This window comes from Camellia sinensis, chromosome 10, assembly GCF_055761805.1.
Source record: "Camellia sinensis isolate YWXY chromosome 10, ASM5576180v1, whole genome shotgun sequence".
Classification (NCBI taxonomy): Eukaryota; Viridiplantae; Streptophyta; class Magnoliopsida; order Ericales; family Theaceae; genus Camellia; species Camellia sinensis.
The window spans coordinates 99,102,705-99,125,588 of NC_138970.1; positions in this window are offsets into that span (position 1 = coordinate 99,102,705).

A 22,884-nucleotide genomic window follows, 5' to 3' on the forward strand; every position below is an offset into this window, starting at 1 on the left:
TGGCACTACCTGTTAGATCACTCTGTAATGTTGGTTTCAAGATTAGATCCCATCAAATATCTCTTCGAGAAACCAGCACTTACGGGTAGGCTAGCTCGTTGGTTGCTTCTGCTTTTCGAATTTGATCTGAAGTATGTAACTCGCAAGTCAGTAAAGGGGAGAGCGGTAGCGGAGTTCCTAGCCGATCACCCAGTTGAAGGGGATGAAGCAGTTGAGTACTTATTTCCAGACAAGGCCATCTTGCATATCGAAGATGAATTTTGGATGATGTATTTTGATGGAGCGTCAAACCAGTACGGGTATGGGATAGGGGTATTGCTGATAGCACCCGACAATTCCCGTATCCCTCTAGCATTTAAGCTCCAATTCAAAGTCTCGAACAACGAAGCAAAGTATGAAGCATGCATTGCTGGTTTAGAAGCCGCCCTAGAACTAGGGATAAAACGGTTGGACGTCATCGGGGACTCGAACCTTGTTGTATCTCAAGCTAAAGGAGATTTGAAAGTCAAAGAAGAAAAGATAAGAATTTACCACCAGACCTTGGACTTGCTGATTCCTCGGTTTGAGAAACTGAACTTCGCTCATCTGTTAAGAGAAAACAACAGGTTTGCAGATTCATTAGCAACTCTATCTTCTATGATAGACATCCCTTTTGGAGTCCGAATGCGTCCGATCATCATTGACCAGAAGTTTGCACCGGCCTACGAGTCGATTGCTGCCATAGAAAAGGTTCAAGATGAGAACCCCTAGTATTACGATGTCTGGAATTTCTTGGAGAAAGAAGCATATCCACCAGGGGCAAATGCCAAAGACAAGAGGGCAATCCGTAGAATGGCTGCTCAATTCATCATCTGCAGAGGAAAACTGTATAAGAGAGGTCATCTGGGAATGCATAAGCTGTGTGTTGAGGCTGAATAGTCGAAGCGCCTAATGGAGGCCATCCATGGAGAAGAGTGTGGAGCGCACATGAACGGGGTGATGCTAGCCCGAAAGATCCTCAGACAGGGTTACTACTGGTCCACCATGGAGGAGGATTGTATCGGCTTTGTTCAGCGATGCCACAAATGTCAGATCCATGCAAACTGCATGAACATCCCGCCGTCGAAGCTTACAATATGACTTCGCCATGGCCATTTTCAGTTTGGGGAATCGATGTGATCAGAGCTGTCACTCCGAAGGGGTCCAATGGGCATGAGTTCATTCTGGTCGCGATAGACTATTTCACAAAGTGGGTTGAGGCCCAATCTTATGCGGTGCGGAGGGCGTCGCACGTTGCAAAGTTTATCAGGAACAACATCATCTGTCGCTATGGGGTCCCAAACGAGATTATCTCAGATAATGGTTCCTACTTCAAAAAGGAAGTGATTGACTTGTTGGAGAAATACAACGTGGCTTGTCACAAGTCATCTACATATCGGCCGCAGACCAACGGAGCAGTTGAGGCCGCCAACAAGAACATCAAGCGTATTTTACAGAAGATGGTGGAAACCTACCGGGACTGGCCAGATAAGTTCCCATTTGCTCTGTGGGGCTACCAGACTTCAATTAGAACTTCTACTGGGGCGACTCTGTATTCGTTGGTTTACGGGATGGAGGTCGTTCTACCTATCGAAATTGAGGTTCCGTCATTATGAGTACTGGTTGAGTGCCGAATAGCTGAGGCAGATTGGCAACAGAGTAGGTTTGAAAAACTCATCTTTTTGACGAGCGAAGGCTGAAAGCACTATACCATGTTCAAGGTTATCAACGACGAATTGCCAGGGCTTTCAACAAGAAAGTTAAGTCCAGGAATTTGAAGGAAGGAGATTTGGTGCTCAAAGACAACCGAGCTCCCATCCATGACCCTAGGGCAAGTTCAGACCCAATTGGACTGGTCCCTACATCATTAAGTCTATTTGGTCGGGTGGAGCTGTCGTTCTAATGGACCTAGATGGCCTAGAGTTCTCACAGCCGATCAACATGGACAAATTGAAGAAATATTATCCTTGAGAGGCTCGCTAGGCCGAAAACCCGAAAGGGTGACCTAGGCAAAAGTTAGAGCACAAAAAATTTAAAATTATAAAAACTGAGCTCGCAAGGTTGAAAACCCACAAAGGGCGGCCTTGGCAAAAGTTAGAGCGTAAAAGGTGAGGGTTAATACACGAGTGAATCTAAGCCGAACTACGTAACGCTTGATTCCTATCTTTGGGATACGTAGGCAACTTCATTCTGAAGTCCAACCATAAACACTTCCCCGATCAACTTTGTCCATGTGATCGCTTTGGTCATCTTTGTCTGTTCCGCATTCAAGAGCTTCGGTTGTGATCTACGATACAACGCTATTCAGACTAGGGGCAACTTTCCAGTTGCTGAAATCCGGGGTTTTGCATCTCAGTGACAGATCTCAGGTATGTCCAGTTCTGATCCATATCGAAAATGGTTTTGAAAATTTTTATTAAAAGTTGATTTTGCTCAAATTAATCTTTTTACGACTTAGACCATTTTTGGACCAAATGGAAAATTTTCAGTACCCACAACCTTCAATTACATTGATTTCAACACAGAGTTCTCCTACTCTTGAATGCAAATTGAAGTTGCTTTTCATTACATTCATAAAGAAAACTTGAAAGTTCTGATTAAAAGTAAATAAATCCAGGACATAGCCAGGTGTTCCTGCGTCCCCTCCCAGAGCTGGTCGAAGCCTCTGATACCAAGCTGGGCCCAACCTGTGCCTCTTCATTGAGCCAATCTATGCACTCATCAGAAAATGTGTAACTGAAAGTGGGAGCAGGGGCCAGAAGCTCTCTCATTCTCCATGTTGTGGCATACCGAGCTAGCTGTGCGCCTCAGACCAAAAATACAGCTGGGTACTTTATCCCCTCTGCCCGGCAAATCTGATCATGGCCAAACTGGCGCTGGAGCCAGAAAGAAAAGTAGAACACGCAGTGTGTCAGGCTAATCAACTGAATCCCGGTCTGTCGGGACGTGCTGTAGCTCATTGCCGGTAGATTTAGCCAAGGACAACGCCAAGCAATACGGTCCGCGGACAAACTGCACATCCAGTCGAACCACCATCCCTCATCAAGGGCATCGACCAGACGTCGCCAGAAGAAGTAGCCGCGAGCTGAGTACATTGGGCAAGAGTCCACAACCTGCAACTTGTCCATCAACCACACCTGGGGTGGGATGGAAAATGAGATATTAAAGAATAGAGAGATGTACAATGAGAGAAAAGTGAGAAAAGGGTTTTGAGAGAAAAATCGAGCTTGAAGGCCGAGTGATGTGAGCAATATATATGTGATGAAGGATGGGAACATTACCTGCAGCAGTAGTAGACTCCCCACAAATCTGGTCGTTTCCCGGCGATGAAAAGTGTCCAAGCCCATCAATGTCTCAGCTAATGTCATGGCAATGCAGCTCTTGCCCTCTTTTAGGCTTTAGGTAACTTCGATCAAACGAGTGCTAGACCCGCTGAAGCCTGGGGCAAGCAAAAAGTGAGATAGCATGCACAAACAAAGGGCATGACGCCGAAAACCTTGCCAGTGGTGATCACCGTGGTCACCAGCATCAGAAAAATGATGAATCAAGTTGAGGATGTCCAATTCTCTGTCGCGGATCAAAGATCGAGTGTCGTGCATAGTGAGCCCACACATTCGTCCTAGGGCTTGAGCGTGGCCGAAGCGAAGCTGGGGCAAGATTTCTTCGTCACGTTTGGATTCCATCAAAGCTTGGAAATCTTCGAACGTAGGACACACCTCTTGCCCGCCAAAGCTAAAGACATGTGTTACCGGATTCCAAAACCTTGCCACGGCGTGGAGAAACAGAAGGTGCAGCGGAGTGCGACTCAGTGTGAATAGTGCATTTATGCCGAAGGCTCAGAAGTTCAACTTTTCTGAGCGGTCTAAAGTAGCAATCCAAGTTGTGAGATTTTGGATGAGAAATGCCTCCATTTTGATGTAAAACTAAGATGGAATGAGAGAACCACGAAGTTGGAACTTTTATAGAGGATAAGGCACTGTTCGGAGGACAAGTGTCAAAAATCTGGAGGTCACCATGCCAATTGGTCGGCCGACCACTTTTTCTGATCGGCTAGCCAGTTTTTCTGGTCGACCGACCACATAACTGGTTTACTGAGCAAAAAAACTGGTCGGCCATGGAGAAAAACTGGTTTTTGGCCTTTTCCTAGTCTCCATAAGAGAGCTCCTAGCCTTTCCATGTGTTGGGAGTGTTGAAGGTCCGAGTTTACCTTTGTTTCAGATGCATTCCGTCGCCCCGTTTGTCCAAAATGCATTTGCTTATCGAGTTGTTAAGTTTTACCGAGTTGTCGAGTTTTGTTCATCGAATTGTTGCCCTTTGTTTATCAACAATTGTTGAAGTTTGTTTATCGAGTAGTAAACTTGCTAAGGTTTTGTTGTTTCTTAGTGAGTTAAGCTGTTTTAGTTTGCTATGTTGGCTTATTACCTGACTTGGCGATGTATAATGCTCCATTTCCATTCAATCTCATTTTTGTGCAAAATGATGCGATGCGATGCGATGCGATGCTAAGAATGCAAAATATAACACTTTTTGAACAAAAGGCTGTTTCATTCCATCATAGCTTCTTTTGTTACAACATTTTACAATAGGGTACAAGTTTTAAAGAAAATAAAACTGCCTAAAGCTGATGTGCTACAACTGCTAGTAAAATAAAAAAAAAAAAAGAAAAAGAAAATAAAGCAAGAACATCTGCATCAGTGCTGTCAGGCTCAAGATCGGGAGGCTCTCTTCATCCTCTTCGGCTGAGCAGCCTATGCACCACCTCCACTAGCACCATCATCCGAATCGGAGCTGCCGTCCTTGGAACCCTCCCCGGCATCACCTCCACTCTCAGAACCGGAGCTAGAGTCCTCTTCTCTGCCTGCGGATGTCTCCGACTGAGGATGCACAGACTCCTCCTCCTCGCTGGACTCCTCATCATCTCTGATAGGTGCTCTACGCCTGCCTCGGCTGCAAGTCGAGTCACCTCTCCTAGCTCCTCAAGAAAGCCTGGATGGCCCAGCATGTAGCGGCGGCATCTAAAAGAAAAGAAAAAAACACAACAAAAGAGGGCAATTTGAATACATCAGCCAAAGTATGTATATTAGATAAAGATGCGGGAATGCTACGTAAGGTGCGTGCTTGCAGATATAGTATGCGAATGCGATGTGTCAGATGTGCTTTATACATGCAGTCAACCAATGTAATGAAATGTTCAATTGCAGTCTGTCATTAGAAGTGTGATGAATGCAAGGAAATCGAAAAGTACCGAGACGCCGGCGATGAACAACTGCGTCTCTCTCCGCAGGACCATGCTCTCCAGTGAGGCCACCACTCTGAGTAGCCCCTCAATGTACCCTCTGGGAGGTTGCAGATGCAAGTGCAAGTCATCAGTGAATGAATGAATACCTAAATATCTCAGTGATAAATCAAAATTGTAAAGCATACCGGTGGCGAGTTAGGGTCACTGACGTATCGATGATTAGGCAATGGGGGCTCTAATGGAATCGGGTAGGATGTCCCATACCACCAGCCTGTCAGCTGGGTCGGAAGATCCGGCCACCCAGCATACTAATAAGTCGGGGGGATCTCTCTAGCCTCACCCCTCGATGTGCCGACTCCGCTGATCGAAGGAATGTCTCTAGCTCGGGTGCGACTCGAGGAAGGCATGCCAGCAGCCCTTCTCGTGGGAGTATGGACACCTGTCAGTGGAGGCATCAAGTATGTATGGCGGTAGGTCGAGTAATCTCCCTCCTCCAATAACAGAACTACATCAGTGCCCAACATGAGCTCCTCGACCTCCGGGGGAGTAAGTCTCTCAGTGGATCGCATGTCATCTGGAGGTGCTGAGGGGATTCCCTGATCAAGGTTGCCCATCGTCTGACTCATGAAGCGATCCCTAAGAAACCAGGCCCTGCCAACTAGCCCCTCAAATAAAGTCCTGTATCGAGAAGAGGCCCACGCCCCAGGGAATCGGTACCGGGCATCTCCTGACAAAGGTGCCCAGGGCTGCCAAGAGATCTACAGATAACAAGTGCATAAACTGATTAGATGTTGTAAATATGCAAGATGAACCAAAGCTAAAAACATGACGAACTGAGAGTTTTGGATTACCTCTGTCAGCCGTACAGTATCAAAGAACTGATGGAGATAGGGCAAAGTCTCCCGGGTCCTCGGCCGACACCGGCTCTCAAATCTGCGGGAGTAAGGGATCTCAAGAGGTGCCTCCACCTCGAGCTCAGGGGCCAGGGTCGGGAAGTATGCATAAACCCATAGTTGTGAAAGGCAAGACAGCGACTGTCAAAACACAGAATATATTGAAAATACTGAATGCTGAGTACAGAATGTCAGTATACAGAATGATGTGTGCAGTGTACAATATACAGAATGCTGGGTGCAGTGTACAATATATTGAATGTTGAGTGCAGAATGTCAATATACAGAATGCTGGGTGCAGTGTACAACATGTAGAATGTACAGAAAATACGGAATACTGAGTGCAGAATGTAGGATATAGAATGAAATGTGTGTCGTGTGTGCAGTGTACAGATAATGAAAAGCGGAAATGTAAATCAAAAGGGCAGAATGTACCTCCCAGGCTCTCCAGTAGCCGCCTACTATGTTCCCTCACCCGCGGGAGGTCGCGCTCATATAACAGTAAAGGGTAGCAAGGCCGGCGCCACCCCAATCATACTGGCTGACCTGTGATAGGTCTACCAAAGCACTGAGCAAATAAAGTCCAACTGTGCTCCCCATGTCGGAGAACAGAGTGGTCTCGATAAGGAACATCAAAAAACCCCGGGCATACTGCTCTATCTCCTCGACAGTCTCGAGCGAAGTCCCCCTGTACTGCACGGGAAACCAGGTGTACCTGACTCTACCCGATGATTTGTCGATCGACGAGCGAACTCCCAGTAGATAAATCCAAGCCGCCTCCCACTCGCCCATGTCTACGTCATAGGGGACCGGTCGGCCGGCCACGTCAAGGCCCGTCAACATAGAAAAATCATATGGGGTCATCGTCATGTCCCCAGTAGTTGAAAAGTGGAATGAGTTGGTGGTGTCCCACCATCTCTCCACAAGTGCCCCTATGAGGGTCTTACTCGCCGGATAACGAGATATCCTCGCGCAGAAAGGTCCAAATCCTGCCTCATCAACGATGTGGCGTACAGCATCTGGGAGCTCCGTATACCACTCCCTAGCAAGGATCGACCCATAGCCCCATGAGGAATAGGAAGATACCTACATTCAGAATGAACAGATGTATTCAGTTTTAGAATGAAATGTATGAGCTGCGTGCAAATGAAGTAAATGAACTGTGTGTTCAGAAATGAAGTAAATGAACTGTGTGTTTAGAAATGAAGTAAATGAACTGTGTGTTCAGAAATGAAGTAAATGAACTGTGTGTTTAGAAATGAAGTAAATGAACTGTGTGATCAGAAATGAAGATGTATGAACTACGTGTTCAAAGTGGAATGTATGAGCTGCGTACAAACAAAAATGTATGGGCTATGTGTTCAGAATTGAAAGGTCTGAGCTGTGTGCCCGAGAAGACGAGCCGTGTGCTCGAAAATGTGCTGTGTGCCTGAAAATATGCTGTGTGCCCGAGAACGAGCCGTGTGCCTGAAAATGTGCTGTGTGCCTGAAAATATGTTGTGTGCCCGAGAACGAGCCGTGTGCCCAAAAATGTGCTGTGTGCCTGAAAATATGTTGTGGGCCTGAAAGGCTTGTTGTATGCCTGAAAGCGAGCCGTGTGCCCAAAAATGTGTTGTGTGCCTGAAAATATGCTGTGTGCCTGAAAGCGAGCCGTGTGCCCGAAAATAAGCTGTGTGCCTGAAAATCTGCTGTGTGCCTGAAAAACGAGCTGTGTTCCCGAAAATGTGCTGTGTGCCTGAAAATGAACTGCGTGACCAAAGAATGAGCTGTGTACCCAAAAATGTACTGTGTGCCCAAAAATGTACTGTGTGCCTGAGATAAACTGCGTGGTCAGGATGAACCATGAGTTCAGAGTGAGTTATATGCCAAATTAACAGAATATTATGCTGTGAGCTGTGTGCCAAGTCAGCATCATATCCTAAGTAAACTGCATGCCAAATCAATATTGTGCTATTTGTGACCCGTATGCCAGAATAAGCAAAAGCACTATGCATATGAAAGTGTTCAGAACGAGCAGATAAAATACATTGCAAAGGCATGAAATACACAGGAAAGGCAGAATACATTGCAGAAAACGTAAAAGGAAGTATGTACCTCTTGCGCTTGGTGAGATAGATGAGACGCTGGCTCCCGTAGCAGTAGGTCCGCGGATGCTCGCCGCTCGAAGTCGGTAAAATGATAGAAGGTGGTAAGAGGAAAAACATGCTCTGGAGGGTCGTACCTCTCGGGGTCAAAAGGCCGAATCCTCGGAGGCAACGACATGATGTCTAGCTTATCCCCGGTATGTGGAGGACCTCCGCCGTGATGGAAATGATCTGCCATCCAAAGAAATCTGCAAAAATGAGCAAAAAATGAGCAAAATGAGCCAAAATCGCAAAAAGTCAACAAAAGTCAACACTCGAGAAAATGTGCCAAACTTCGAGACAAACATACCTCAAGTGGTGAAAATGGAGAAAGAAGCTCCGAAATCAAATTTTAATCGTTCAAAGTGAAGAAAATCGAAAGTTTTCACGAAACAACTTCGCGTGGGACGTTGGAAAACGCGTACAAAGCGCAGATCTGAGGGGGAAAATGGTCTAGGGAGCAAGAGAAGCTGATTTCGGCCTTAGAGGTGTGAGCAAAAGTGATTTGGACAAGTCAACTTTAAGATCCGAACCTGGAAGGACAAAACTACCCCAATTTTTGTAAACTAGTCGGCCGACCAGTTTTTTTGGCTGGCCGACCACCTCGTGAGCAAAAACTGGTCGGTGGCTATTCTAGGTGGTTGACCATCCCCCCTAGTTGGTCTCCAAGGTCCCTTGGTTCTCCCTGTGTATTTTGGTAATGATTGGAGTCCTCAGCTCTCGAGAAAGTACAAGAAAAAGTGCACTTTTCGCGCACAAGATGTCTCCGCGAGAACTTCAATTCAAGTCTTCGACGTATGGCTCGTCGTTACTCGCCAAGAGCAAGGTGTATCCCTTTTGAGTACGTTGCGACCCCTCCGAGAGGTAAATCGAAGGTCGCGCTTGAGTTGTTCTCTTTAAGGCTCGTACTTCTTTACTTAGCGTTTTGTTTCAAGCATGCTTTTGAAGTTGCATTGTCATGCACACCACTTGCATTGTTGTGCACGTTCCATTAGTATTGTCATGCACCCATACTTTACTTATGCCATCACTCATGTTTCGCTTGCATTGCTATGCACTTTTCCACTGGCGTTATACGTATCCGCGTTCGATATAGCATTGAACATATGTTGCTAACTATGTTGTACCTTTTAAGTTTCTCTCTTTTGCAGGCACGATATTGTATGTACAGTTCATTCGAGGCTGGTGCGACCATACGATATTGTATGTACGGTTCATTTGAAGCTGGTGCGACCAGACGAACCGGACGGTATTGTATTCTCCGTGTGAGACGTAGCGAGAATTGTACAATTCTCTTACATCCTTTCTGTATGTGATGTAGTTTGGTCTGTATTCGCTTGCTTAAATTGTTGCATTTATTGTGCATATTTGCTTCATTACAGCTGTCTTTGCATGATCATTAGTTATGCTCAACCTCGTGCATGTCTTTTACATTTTGCCCCTGCCTGCGGGCACATCTCTTTGATTATCTTGCCTGTTTGTCTAAGTCTTCGGCCTTGTCAAAAGTGGGTCGTCTCTGGGCTTTGACATTCACTCCCGTCACTTATGACTTTCGAGTTCTGTCAAAAAGGGGCAACTGTAGAAACCCCATTTTTGACCGACCTTAAGACTCAGACGTCATTGATTGAGCGCTCGGTGATCGCGCATGTTGTGCTCGTTTCGAGGTTTTGGTGTTCTTGGCTGAGGGCCTCACCTCCGAACCTCGGGACTCCTTGTACTTTCACTCAGTCTGCGGACAAAGTTTTGTTTTCTCTTCCCGGAGGGAGGGAGAGGTCTTGTAGACCATCTCTCAGTGGTCATAGACTACTTTTCGTGGTCGTAGGCCACTGTTCCCGTTTGGAGACTAGTTTTCGATTTTCGGAGCCGTCGATCGTGCGCCTCGGTTCGGGACCGCTTAACATTCTCCGTTTGGCACGTTCTTTGAAACACACCTTGTTTTCTATGTCTAGAGGGACACTGTGACCCGAGAGACCACTTTTGTGGTCAACAGCCAGTTTTCGAGGCCTCCAGCCGTGCGCTTTGCCTCCCGAACTCTTGTTTTGCATTCGTGTTGGTTCATTTTTGGCATGAACCTTGTTTTCCTTGTTTGGAAGGTGGTACAAGGGTGAGAGACCAGCTTTCTCATTGGAAACAACTTTTCTCCCCGCCAGCCGATTTTCTGGTCGAGAAACTGATTTTCTTGATCTTTGGGCCACATTTTCTGGTTTCCCACCCCGCCATTGGCTTGCTTTCAGTATGGAGACCACCAATACCCTTGGCCGACCACTTTTTATCTGGGAGACCACTTGCCCTGGTCGGTCGACCAGGTAAAGTGGTCAGCTGACCACCTTTTCTGGTCGGCTGGTTTCCTCCTGTTTTCTCAGATTGTGTGGATTCCAGCTCTGCCAGCTAGAAGGCACAGACTGTATCCTCCATACACGTGTATGAAGGATTTGAATCCAAGCTTTTAGCTTCTTGAGGAAGCTTTAGCTTCAAACCTCTATAAGAGAGACCCTCCATCTCCTTTGCACATGTTCTGAAATTGGCTAAGGCAAAAATATATATATCTTTCTATATCTCTACATCTTAGGTTCAAAAGTGTGTTCTTCTTAACCTATTGCACCACACCTCATAGCCATACACCTCCACCATTGATCTGAGGTTCTTGGCTCTTTTGGTGTTGAGGGCCATCTACCCACTTGCATGCTCTATTTAGCCTTGTTTTGTACCATGCCATGAGACCTTTGCGTTGATCTTTTCTTGGCGTTTTAGCCACTGAAATCCAGCGGATTTTCAGTGGTTGGCATGTGGTTTTGAGGGCCTAAATCAGAGAGGGGAGACCCTCTCTCTTTTGGCCTTGTTTGTTTGCATTTTTGGCCTTTCAAAGGAGCACATACTTTCATACTTCCAAGGCTTAGTTCAGGCCATTTTTTGTGACTTTTGGGACCTGCCTAGACTCTGTCTATGGCTGGTTTGGTCACCTTGTGTTTGCCTCTTGCATGTGTAGAGTAATCCCTTTTGTGGCTTATCAAAGTAGCACCTCATTCTTGCATGTATTGGTCATGTCTCAGTGGGTTTTTGGCAATCTTTTGGCATGCCATGATTCTGTTTTTGGCTGGTTTGGTAGCCTCTCATATGCTTCATATGCTTGTAGTGTAAATCATGTTTACTAGCTTAAAATGCATGATGTTTTGGCCCTCTATTCTAGCATATTTTGGCCTTCATCCAAATTGATTTTGTTCATATTTTGGGCTTCCTTAGCTCTGTTTTGAGGCCTCTTGGTTGAAAGATGCTTGCCATGCATGCTTGTAGTGTAATAGCCTTGACTAGCTTCGAGTTTTGGAGTCCCTTGCATGCTTAACTTGAGGTATTTTCATTTTTTGACATCATTGAGTATGATATTTCAGAGCCTTTGGGGCTGTCATACTTCCATGTTTTTCACTCTTTAAGTGCCCTTGAGAGTTGTGCTTTTATACCCTATTTCGTGAGCCATTGCATGAGTTTCATTTTTGTGCCTTTCAAGCCATCATCCCAACTCATTTCGCTACTGTTTTGGGCCTTTATAGGGTCTGTTTGGAGTTGGTTTGGCCATTTGAGCATTGCCTTGCATGCCTATAGTGTAATACACTTCACTAGTTTCGGTGCTTGAGCCATTCAACATGCATTGTGTGAGTTGTTTACATCATTTGGAGTCATTTTGTATGCCATTTCAGAGTTGGAACATGTGTCCTTACACTCCATATTTCATCCTTTTCAATGCATTTGGAAAGTTGTGTTTTATGCCTTAGGCTTGGGGCCATTGCATTGGGCATGTTTGCATAAGTTTTGGAGCCTTGTTTTCATCATCTTTAGCCACTGATTTGGGTGTGGCTGAGGCCCATCCATTTTGGTTTAAGTCCATTTTGCATCGAGTATGCCATTGTAGTTCATAGCATTGAGTATGCCACGTTGTCGCATGAATGATCATTGGATTGTGCATGCCTTCTCATTGTGTATATTAGTTCCATGTGCATTGTGTATGCTAGTGTCATGAGCATTGTGCATGCCATGTAGCTTATAGCATTGTGTATGCTAGTTACATTTTTGCATGTTATCCCTTGCATGTTTGCATCACTTAGTTGCATTGCATTAGGATTGCATGCTAGAGTTGCATTTGTGCATGCCGTGTTTGTTGCATCGTGTTCAGGATAGGAGTTTGTCCGAACACGGGACACGATGGATGTCTCGTACTCAAAGTGACGAAACGTGCCTCAATTCCCGATCACCGACATTCTTGACTACCCATGATGGAGTTGTTGGCTTTAGGTGCTTGTATGTGCATTCATTTCACATTAAGTCATGCAATTCATCTCCTCGGCCATCATGCATCAAAATGCGTGATTGGTGGCCCGAGGGTCGAGGACTACACTCCCTTGAGCTTATGCAATGATGGGGAGAGTGGTCGTGCACACATGTATTGCAAATACTTTGCCATGCCTCTCTCTTTCCCTTTGTTGCAGAAAACCAGAAACCAAGAGAGGAAACTGGTCGGCCGACCAGATTTACTGGCAGGCCGTCCACTTTTTTTGGTTTCCATCACAAAAGGTGGTCGGCAGTTGGTCTCCCATGCCTATAAGCTGGTCGACAGCCTTCCCACAGATTCCTAGGGTGGAGTTTCATCTCTCTCGAGCTTTGTGCCAGTTTCTGAGATCGATTTCAAACAAAGGCGAGTTGGGGTGTTGTGAGGGATTTTCGAACAAGGCGACTCGAGCATGCATGCATCCTTTGTCATCCAAAGCAGAGCTAAGGCAGCATATTTTATTTGGTTTACATGCTTATTTAAATTGCTTATTTCGTTAATTTATTGATTAATTAGAGTTGTGTAATAATTAGCTAGAGCTTGTTTTTCATTTCGTGTGTAATAACTAGTTTAATTAGATTAGCTTAGATTAGCTAGTTGATTCTATAATATTCATTCGGACCCTCCGTCCAGAGGGCACAACTATTGTAAATAAGTGTGCGTGTGTGTGATGCATGTCTTCCAACCCCCATTTCTTTCTCCCTTTTGTTTACCAGCTTATGATGGTTAGTTTTAGGGCATGTTTCAATTAGCATCCTTATGCTCGCATGTTTGCATCCATTCATCTGTCTTGCATGCACTGGGCTCGGTGCGTCATACTAACTGCATTCTATTTCAATTCCGAGTTGAATACATGTTATCTGTAGCATCTCATATGCCATCTTAGAATAGCCGAGCCTATCTTAGTTGCATTCTGCATGTGTTGCATTAGCCATCTTAACATGAACTAGGATCATGCATTAATTACTAACTAGTTTCTATTTTGGCTTGGAGTACTCGGTGAGTGTCTATGCTTTAGCATCCTTGCATGTGTATGAGTGACTGCCATGATAGCATGCTTGCCATGAGGCTAACTGCTTATGTGATATACCTGTCTGAATGCCTGTGGGTGAAGGTTGGATTATTTAAATTGGAACAATTCATCGATTGCGAGTTTTAAGCCCACTTGAGAGTGGCAAATCACCATGTTTTCTAAGCCCACTTGAGGGTGGCAAAATCCGCATTTTAGCCTACTTGCGAGTAGCAAACCGCTTTCAAAAACAAACATGAGATGTTTTTGTTCCAACTTAGGCGATCCAGTCTATACTTGTGTGTTGTGCTCATCACATAGTAAATTCTAGCTAATAACCGAAATAAGAGCACATATGTTTTGAAAAACAAGATATCATGTTTAGTAGTGGCCGATCTTTGATCGGGTGAGCGGGGGTGCGCATTGCATGACCTTCCCCAATCGTACCCAAGTTCCCGAGCCGAGGCAACTTTGGTAATGACGGACACGTGGCCTTAGGCACGAGACAGGGTTTCCTAAATTCTCTCAAAATAAAATATTTCGGTGGCGACTCTGTATCTGGCAAAGCAGTCCATGTTTGACACTTCTTTCTAAAAATCAGTTTTTTAAAATGATTTGCCTGATTTGGACTCTTTGGTGATTTATCAATCTCGTATTGCACTTTGCGAGATAGGATTAAGAACTGTGACATTTGAGTCCGAACTGTAATGAGCCCAATGAACAAAACGGGATTTTTCCGGGACGTTCAGGCGCGTCTACAACATAAAATAGAGTGAGCAAAACTTAATGAGTTATAATATAGTAAAGAGGTTTGAATGAATGAGCCCACTATCAAAGTAAGTATAACATCATTGTCATGACCCAAACCCGCCCCTATAGGTTTAGCGTCGTAACTGGCCAGTAATCTTGGGATTACCAAAGGCCTCTGAACAAATTAAACAAAATACAGGGGCTAGCAAAAGCAAATACAAACATATAATGTCCATAGAGTTGTGCAACATACATGAGACAGAAAATTTAAAACTTAATTACATATACATGACATCATGTTAACGTTAATCGTACGTCACTATATCCCACATATACAGAACGTACAAAAACTTGTTTAGACAAAAACAAAAGAAATACAAAAGTCATAAACTTGATTCACAAAAATTCAACCCCATGAAACGTTCTAGGAACCTCCTCGAGAGGTGCACAGGTTGGCCGACCCAAAACAGACCTCCAGGCAATCATCATTGAGCCTGATCACGTGCCTGATCACCTACATACATAAATAATACAATGAACCAGAGCCTAGTGAATAATAACAGAGTAAAGGATTTTAATGAATGATGCCCATCACAGATTCAGGAATCAAAGTTCGTATTCAGAAACAGATTCATATGCATATTCATGTTTGTATTCATATTCAAAATTTGCATATGATCATGTGTGGTACATCTATTAGCACTAACAAATCTGATGACCCATAATTATATGGGACGTGGTTCTGATGACTCATGTGCACAGAGACGTTCATAGCTGATGACCCATAAAGGGATCGGATGACCCATAAAGCGACCTAATGACCCATAAAAGGGACATAAGATATCATATGATGCTAAGGATGCCACAAATACATTTCAAAAACTTAGACAATCATTCATTCATACAAAACATAGCATTTCAGAAAACTGATCATTTCATATCATCAGAAGATAATTAAAGTCAAACATAACTTTATAGAGTTATTACTCACAGGTAGCTCTAGTAGCAGAATAGACAGAGCAAATAGATCAGACGGATTATGGTACGTGACCTACACAAACATATAACGGATACACATTGAAACACACTCTCGGAAACCACTTAACTTACTTATTTCCTATCTTGGTGTGTTTTTAGTCCTTATCCTCATTATTATGTCTTAATTAAGGCTTAGAAATGGCTAAGATGCAATGAGGATGCAAAAATGTAATTTGAAACACTTAGACAAATTTGCTAAAAACAGGGTCTTCGCTTGAGCGCAACTTCGGTCGCTCAAGCGGTCTGCAAAACTCTACAAAAGTATTGGTTGCTTGATTTTTACACTCGAGTTCAACTTCTTTCACTCGAGCCATAGTTCAAAAATAAGGGTGGTCGCTCGAGAGTAGCTTATTTTGCTCGAGCCAACCCCCAAACTTTGCAAAACTTATGGGAGCTCGCATTCTTCGCTCGAGCATAGATTCCACCGCTCGAGCGAAGCCTACAAATTCTAGAATTTTCAGATTGCACTCTGAGCTTCAAACCTTGATTTCAAAGCACCAAAACACATCCTTTTAGGCCAAAACTTGAGAAAAAAATTTTAAACTCATACGACTTCATGAATTGAAAGCCATGTCTCCAAAATCAAGCCTAAAAACAAGTGAATTGTTCAAAGTCTAACTTGAAATTGTCAAAATATAGCATGCAAGCAATGATTTGAAATCTTAGCTTCCAAAACATGCACCAATGGAGTGTTTAACTACAAAACCATAATGACTTCTTATAATATAACAAAAATAAACTCTTGCATGTAAGAATTTGTTGAAATCAAAACTCAAAATCCATGAATTATGCATGCATGCATGGTGTAACTTAATTTCGTTCATTTCTAGCTCAAATCATGCATTATCTTCTACATTCTCTTGAATTCACTCATTAACTAACTTAATTACAAAGCTAAAAGCTTGAATTCTTACCTTAAGTGTTCAATTGTGTTCTAAATGACAAGTTGGTTGAGCTCTCAAGTCAAATGCTTTACAATTTCTTCCAATCCTTCTTCCTCTCCCTTGGTTTCAAACTCTAACACTTAATCGCCCTCTATCTCAAGTTTTCAGTCAAAAAGATGAGGAAATGAAAGTGTATGGATACTTCTAGAGCCCACTTAGCCTTATATAGGCTCAATTAGCAATAGTTAATTAAATTGAGTTAAATCTAATCAATTGTGTTTATTTTACTCTAATTATTTGATTCCAAATCGAATTCCAGTTAAACCTACCATAAAATTCTAAAATTCTAAATAACACAAAAACGAAGTCAATTTCGTGTTTGGACACCGATAAGGCTTTCAATTCGCATAATGAAACAAAAACGCAAACATATATTTCTACGACCGACAAATATAACCATGATTAACACATAGAACATACAAGTAACTCAAAATTTCATCTCAATTACTAATTAAGCATCCTTAATTATGGATTATAGGTTAATCACAGGTTAGGGTTGTTACAATCATAAATTCGTAACTTTTTTCATGGTCATAATTACAGAACAACCTCGAGTCCACAGATATTTCAGAACGGCCTTAGGCCCAACATTTATCGGAACGACCTCAGGCCCACACATAGTACAGAATAGCCTCGGGCCCAAACATATGAACCCATAGTATTGAACGGCCTCGGGCCCACTCATTAACAGTTGTTCAAAATGACCTCAAGTTCAATCATATATTATCATATCATGAAGAGAACGGCCTTGGGCCCAAGCACATCATTATATAAATGGAACGATCTTAGGTTCACATTGCATATGTCATATAACATTCATGAAACTCATTCATTTCGATCAAGTACAATTTCAGAAAATCACCATTCATGGATCAAAATAATTAATTTAGAACATATCTTTACAATACTATTACTCACAGTGCGTTTGGTCTTGCGGCGTTCCCTTCGGCTCATAACCTACACAACATTTCACACATACACATTTGATAAATAATTCGTTCCATTTCGTACACTTTTCTTTTAATGACTCACATCATTTTTCAATGGGTTTCTGATCACATTTCATTTTTCAGAGTGTTTAAATATGGTCAAAAATGCGTTCAAACGATCGAGAAGGTCAACAAAATGAAGCAGAATCTTCCCCTATTTTCCTTCTACAAAAGGCCTCACCACTTATGCGGGCAGAAAGTAGAACGCAATTCCCTGTTTTGGATCATGTTCTGCTCATGCAGAACTTGCAGTTGCACGTGCGATCTGGGCAAAATCAGACAACCCCAAAAATGAGGTTCTAAATCCAAGTTTCCAAACTCATTTTCAAGCCCAAATACATGCAAAATTAACTCTAAACATGATCTACGAACATTATATAAGTGTAATTTCAACATCAATCTTGCTTAAAGTTTAAAATCAAGATCTCATCTTTTCCATAATTTCAAGAATCTCATGATAAAGCTCAAAATGCATATTATACATGGATAATCCTTACACAAATCTTGTTGTATGTAAACCCTAGAGCTCATTTCATGAAGTACTCACAAGATTGAAATCAAATCAAACAAAGTTAAAGAGATTAAGGCTCAATTTCTTGAATTTAGCTTAAATGCACTCTCAACTGAAAACCCTAACTCATTTAGGTTATAAATCTTCAAATTAATTCTTGATTTCAATCAAAAGATGAGTTAATCCAAGTGTTCTAGTTGAGTTTTACATACCTTAAACCAATTCTTGAGTTTTCCCCTTGAATCTCTCCTAAATCTTTAGCTTCTCTTCTCAATTCTTAGAGCACTCTCTCTCTCTAACTCCATAGAAAGTGTTTTGTTAATATAAGGTGATCTCAAGACTTAACTAATGACCCTTACTATATATATAACTTTGGCTAGCTTAATCTAAGGTATATGCTAATTAAACCCAATTAATTCATTCCGACTCGTATTTTTGCCAAATTTCATAGTGGGCTCTAAAAATCATGCTAAACACAGATATAAAGTCAATTTTGATTTTTGGCGCCTCTAAGACTACTAATTTTCAGTTCAAAGTTTCTAATTGCGATAGATATTTCTACACTCAACAAATATAATTTCAAAATCACATAACTCACATAATTAATCATGCAATTCATATCAAACACATAATCACATGCTTATTTAAGTATAATACAGGTTGGGTTATCACACATAGGGGACTTTACTATTATAGGGTAATGCCCTTTGGGCTGAAGAATGCAGAAGCTACGTACCAGAGGTTGGTTACCAAGATTTTTAAGCACCTAATTAGGAAGACTGTGGAAGTCTACATTGACGACATGATTGTCAAGAGTAAGGAACCAGGAGATCATCTGGCAGACCTAAAGGAAATTTTTGACATATTGAAGACACACTAGCTTCGGCTGAATGCTGAATGCCTCAAAGTGTGAGTGTGCATTTGGGGTAGGATCTGGTAAGTTGCTAGGGTACTTGGTAACTAGGAGAGGAATTAAAGCGAGCCCAGATCAGATCAAGGCCATTCTTGATCTAAAGAGCCCAACAACAACAAACAAATTCCAGATTTTGACTGGCAAGGCAGCAGTCCTAAACAGATTCATCAGTTGGAGTTCAGATAAATGTAAGCCATTTTTTCAGTTTTTGAAAAAGGCCACAAACTTTTTATGGAGAGAAAAATACGAAGTCGCCTTGGCCGACTTGAAAAGGTATCTGACAACAGCACCAATGTTATCAAACCCAGTACCAGAAGAAGAGTTGTTCTTATACTTGGTAGTTTCAGACCACGATATTAGCGCTGTGGTAATTCGAGATGAAGAATGAGAGAAGAAGGCAGTGTACTATGTCAGCAAGACCCTGGCTAGTGTAGAAACTAGGTACCTACCCTTAGAAAAGTTGACACTTGCTCTGGTAATGACTTCAAAAAAACTGAACCATTATTTTCAAGCCCACAGGATTGTGGTACTGACAGAGCATCCACTAAAGTCTCTGCTTCAACATGGAGACTTGACAGGCAGAGTGGCGTGATGGGCTGTAGTTCTAGGTTAGTATGACTTAGAATTTAGGCCAATGACAGCGATAAAGGGTCAGGTTTTGGCCAACTTTGTTGCAGAATTCACTCCCGGCAGTTGCCCAAGATCGACATTGGTGAACCTCAGCCTAGGGTGCCCAGGAGAGCTGGAGGAAAATCAGTTGGGACCCTAGAATCCCACACCGACCAGACAGAAGAAAAGTGAAGAAAAGTTAAAATCCTGTGATATTTACATCGATGACTCTTTCTGTCTTTTTGTCGATGGTAGCTCAAACCGAGAAGGAGCGGGGGCAGGAGTGGTTTTGGTTTCGCCAAATGGGCGAATGATATAATAGTCTATCCGATTGGGGTTCAAGGTCTCCAACAATGAAGAAAAATATGAGGCATTAATTGCTGACCTAAAACTAGCAACACTTGTTGAAGCTGAAGAGGTGGTAGTCTTTTACAACTCCCAACTCATTGTGCATCAAGTGATGGGCAAATACATAGCCCAAGATGAGAGGATGGTGGCCTACGTCAAAGAGGTCATCAAGTTACTAGCATAATTCCAAAACTACCGGTTGCAGCAGGTTAGCCAAGATGACAATAGTCATGCCGATGCTCTAGCAAACCTGCTAGTGCTATTAAGTCAAACGAGCCAAGAGTAATTATAGTAGATTAGCTATCGGGCCCAAGCATCGAACCTTTGATAACAGAGTACGAAGCAATGTGCGTGGAGTTAGGTCCAAGTTGGATGAATGCCATAGTTATGTACCTTAGAGATGGCAACCTGTCGAAAAATAGAAGGGAAGCTCATAAGATCAGACTCTAAAAATAGAAATCGTAACAGATTTTCCTAATAAGCTCTAAAAATTATGTTGATCACAATAAATTAACAAATTTCGATTTCTGATGCCATTAAGGCCTTCAATTTTCAAATCAAAATAAAAATCATAACAGATCTTCCTACAATCAATAGATATGTAGTCAAAATCACATTAATAACATAATAGTCACTCAAATTCACATCTAACACATAAGCACATGCATAATTAAGGAATTAAAAGAATAACATAGAATGAGGTTGTCACAGAAACACATCAACCCTAACTTGGTACCAAAGTTTGAGGGAGGTTTGCAAGCAAGAAACTTGAGTTTCTTTACTCTCTTTCATATTCGCTCTTCGATTTCTCAAAATCAGCAAGTAAACTACTATATTTTTGTCTATTCCAGTACCTATTCTCTGTTTGTCTTCGATATTCAAGCATGCTACGATGTTAGTCTATCATAGCATTATGTAGCTTATTTATCTTATTCATTTTCTTACTTTATTTCGCATGCTTTCTTTATGTACACTAGAACAGCATGACTAGGCTCATTTAATTGAGTCCAGATCCCCTCCTTGAGCCCCCTCCTTCATTCCCTCCTTGCAGGGGCCTTCGGGTCCACTTTGATGTCTAGTTTTGATAATCTGAACCGTTCATATTTTTAGATTTATTCAGTATATTATACCTGTAAAAAATCAAGTTGATCGGATATCAGAAAGTATGCGTTCAGAAAATTGGGACTACAAACTATTTTTTAATAAACAGTTTTCCGAACGCATACTTTCTGATATCCGATCAACTTGATTTTTTACAGGTATGATATACTGAATAAATCTAAAAATATGAACGGTTCGGATTATCAAAACTGGGCCTCAAAGTGGACCCGAAGGCCCCTACAAGGAGGGAATGAAGGAGGGGCCTCAAGGGGAGGATCCCAATTCATTTAATTATCTAGAACTCATGTGTGTAAGCCTAGTTTGAATCATCATGTAAATAGCTATCATTTTATATATATATATATATATATATTCATTATGTGTTATTTGGTCTTCTTACGCATATTCATCATTTAGTAGCTTCAAATCGAGCCTAGGTTTATATCTTGCATGTATTAGTCGCATTTAAGCCAAATTTATTTTAGCCATGCATGTAAGATGTGGAAGTGGGCATCTGGATAAATGTCTTTGTCCTCCTTGGTATATGTGTTCTATTTGTATTATCTTTTAAATAATACAAGTTTCTATGCTCTTTGTGTACAAAACTGGGTATTTTGTATGTTTTCTTCAATATTGTGCAGCTTAGGTTGTGTTTAAAGCCACGAGTTATCAAAACTCACTTTTCTTTGAAAAATCATTTTTTTATGTAAATATGACTTTATTTATTTAATTTAAAGTACGCGATATTCACTTTTCTTCAAATCACGTAGTTTAGGTTAGTTAAAAATTTTATGTCTAAAATTTTATTTAAAAATTTTTGTTAACAATTAACTATTAAAATAATAAAATAGAGAGTGACTAGAATCTAATCTTCGGATTAGATAAAAGGGGGTGCTTCCTTGTAAATGGTTTTCTCCTTTCGTACCTAAGCTCCCAAACCTAAAATATTCTTGGTTTTGATAAACTAGGCATTAATTTTTTTAAAAAAAATTTAAGCGGCAATTTTATATCAATAAAGTAAGTCGGTGTGAATAATATGCTAGGGGTTTTTTAGGGTGTCCTAAATAAGTGTACTTTTTGACTTTTTGGACTAAAAAGTTAAGGAAAAAAATATGGTTGTTTGGGATAACTTTTTGACTTTTTACGAAAAGATCTGTATTAAAAATTGTATAAATTAGTGTATAGGAGAAGATTGTGATGGAATAGGCTGGGATAGCATGTGCAGAGTAAGGGGGAGATGGTTCCCTGATTTTTGGGCAGTGAATTGAAGGTGTTGTTTGGCCCGTGGAGGCCTACCACGGGTCCCGTTTTGCTAATCAAAACCGTTCGATGTGTAGAACTTGTCAAGTACTATATGCTTGGAAAAAATCACGTTGATTGGATATCGATAGCTATCTAATCGGATTAGTTTTTTTCAACCATTAACTATAACACCATATATTTTATAAATTTTAACTGATTTGATCATATAGTTGCCGATATCCGATCAACATGATTTTTTATAAGTATATAGTATTCAACGAGTTCTACATATAAAACGGTTCAGATTATTAAAATGGGACCCATAATGGCCCCCACGGGCCGAACAGCACAGTGTTATTGTGCACCTAAATCAGTGCAATTTTTTCAAAAATTCAGCTGCGCCTGTGGAACGTCAAAGCTGTTTGAAAATTAATTTTGTATAAAATTAATTTTTTAATATTTTTTTGATAAATCGTAATAATTTTTTAATATTTTGAATAATTTTCAACTTTTTAAATTATTTTAAAGATCCCAACTCAAGCTTAAACTCAATAAAAAGTACGCCGCCCACCACCATAGGCTGAGAAAAGATTATCTTTCTCTGATTTCCTAATAAGATACATGAGTAGCAGTAGTAGTCAACTAAATTAGTCTAAACTAATTATGACTTAAGATTTTTGGTTATGTATATCAAACTTTGTCATTTAGTAATAAAAATAGAAAACACGTTGTCATCCTAAAATAGAATAAAATGTTAGAAGAGGGTGTCTTTCATTGATCCTCCAATAAGACACATGAGTAGTAGTCAACTAAAAATTAATCTAAATCAATTACGAGGC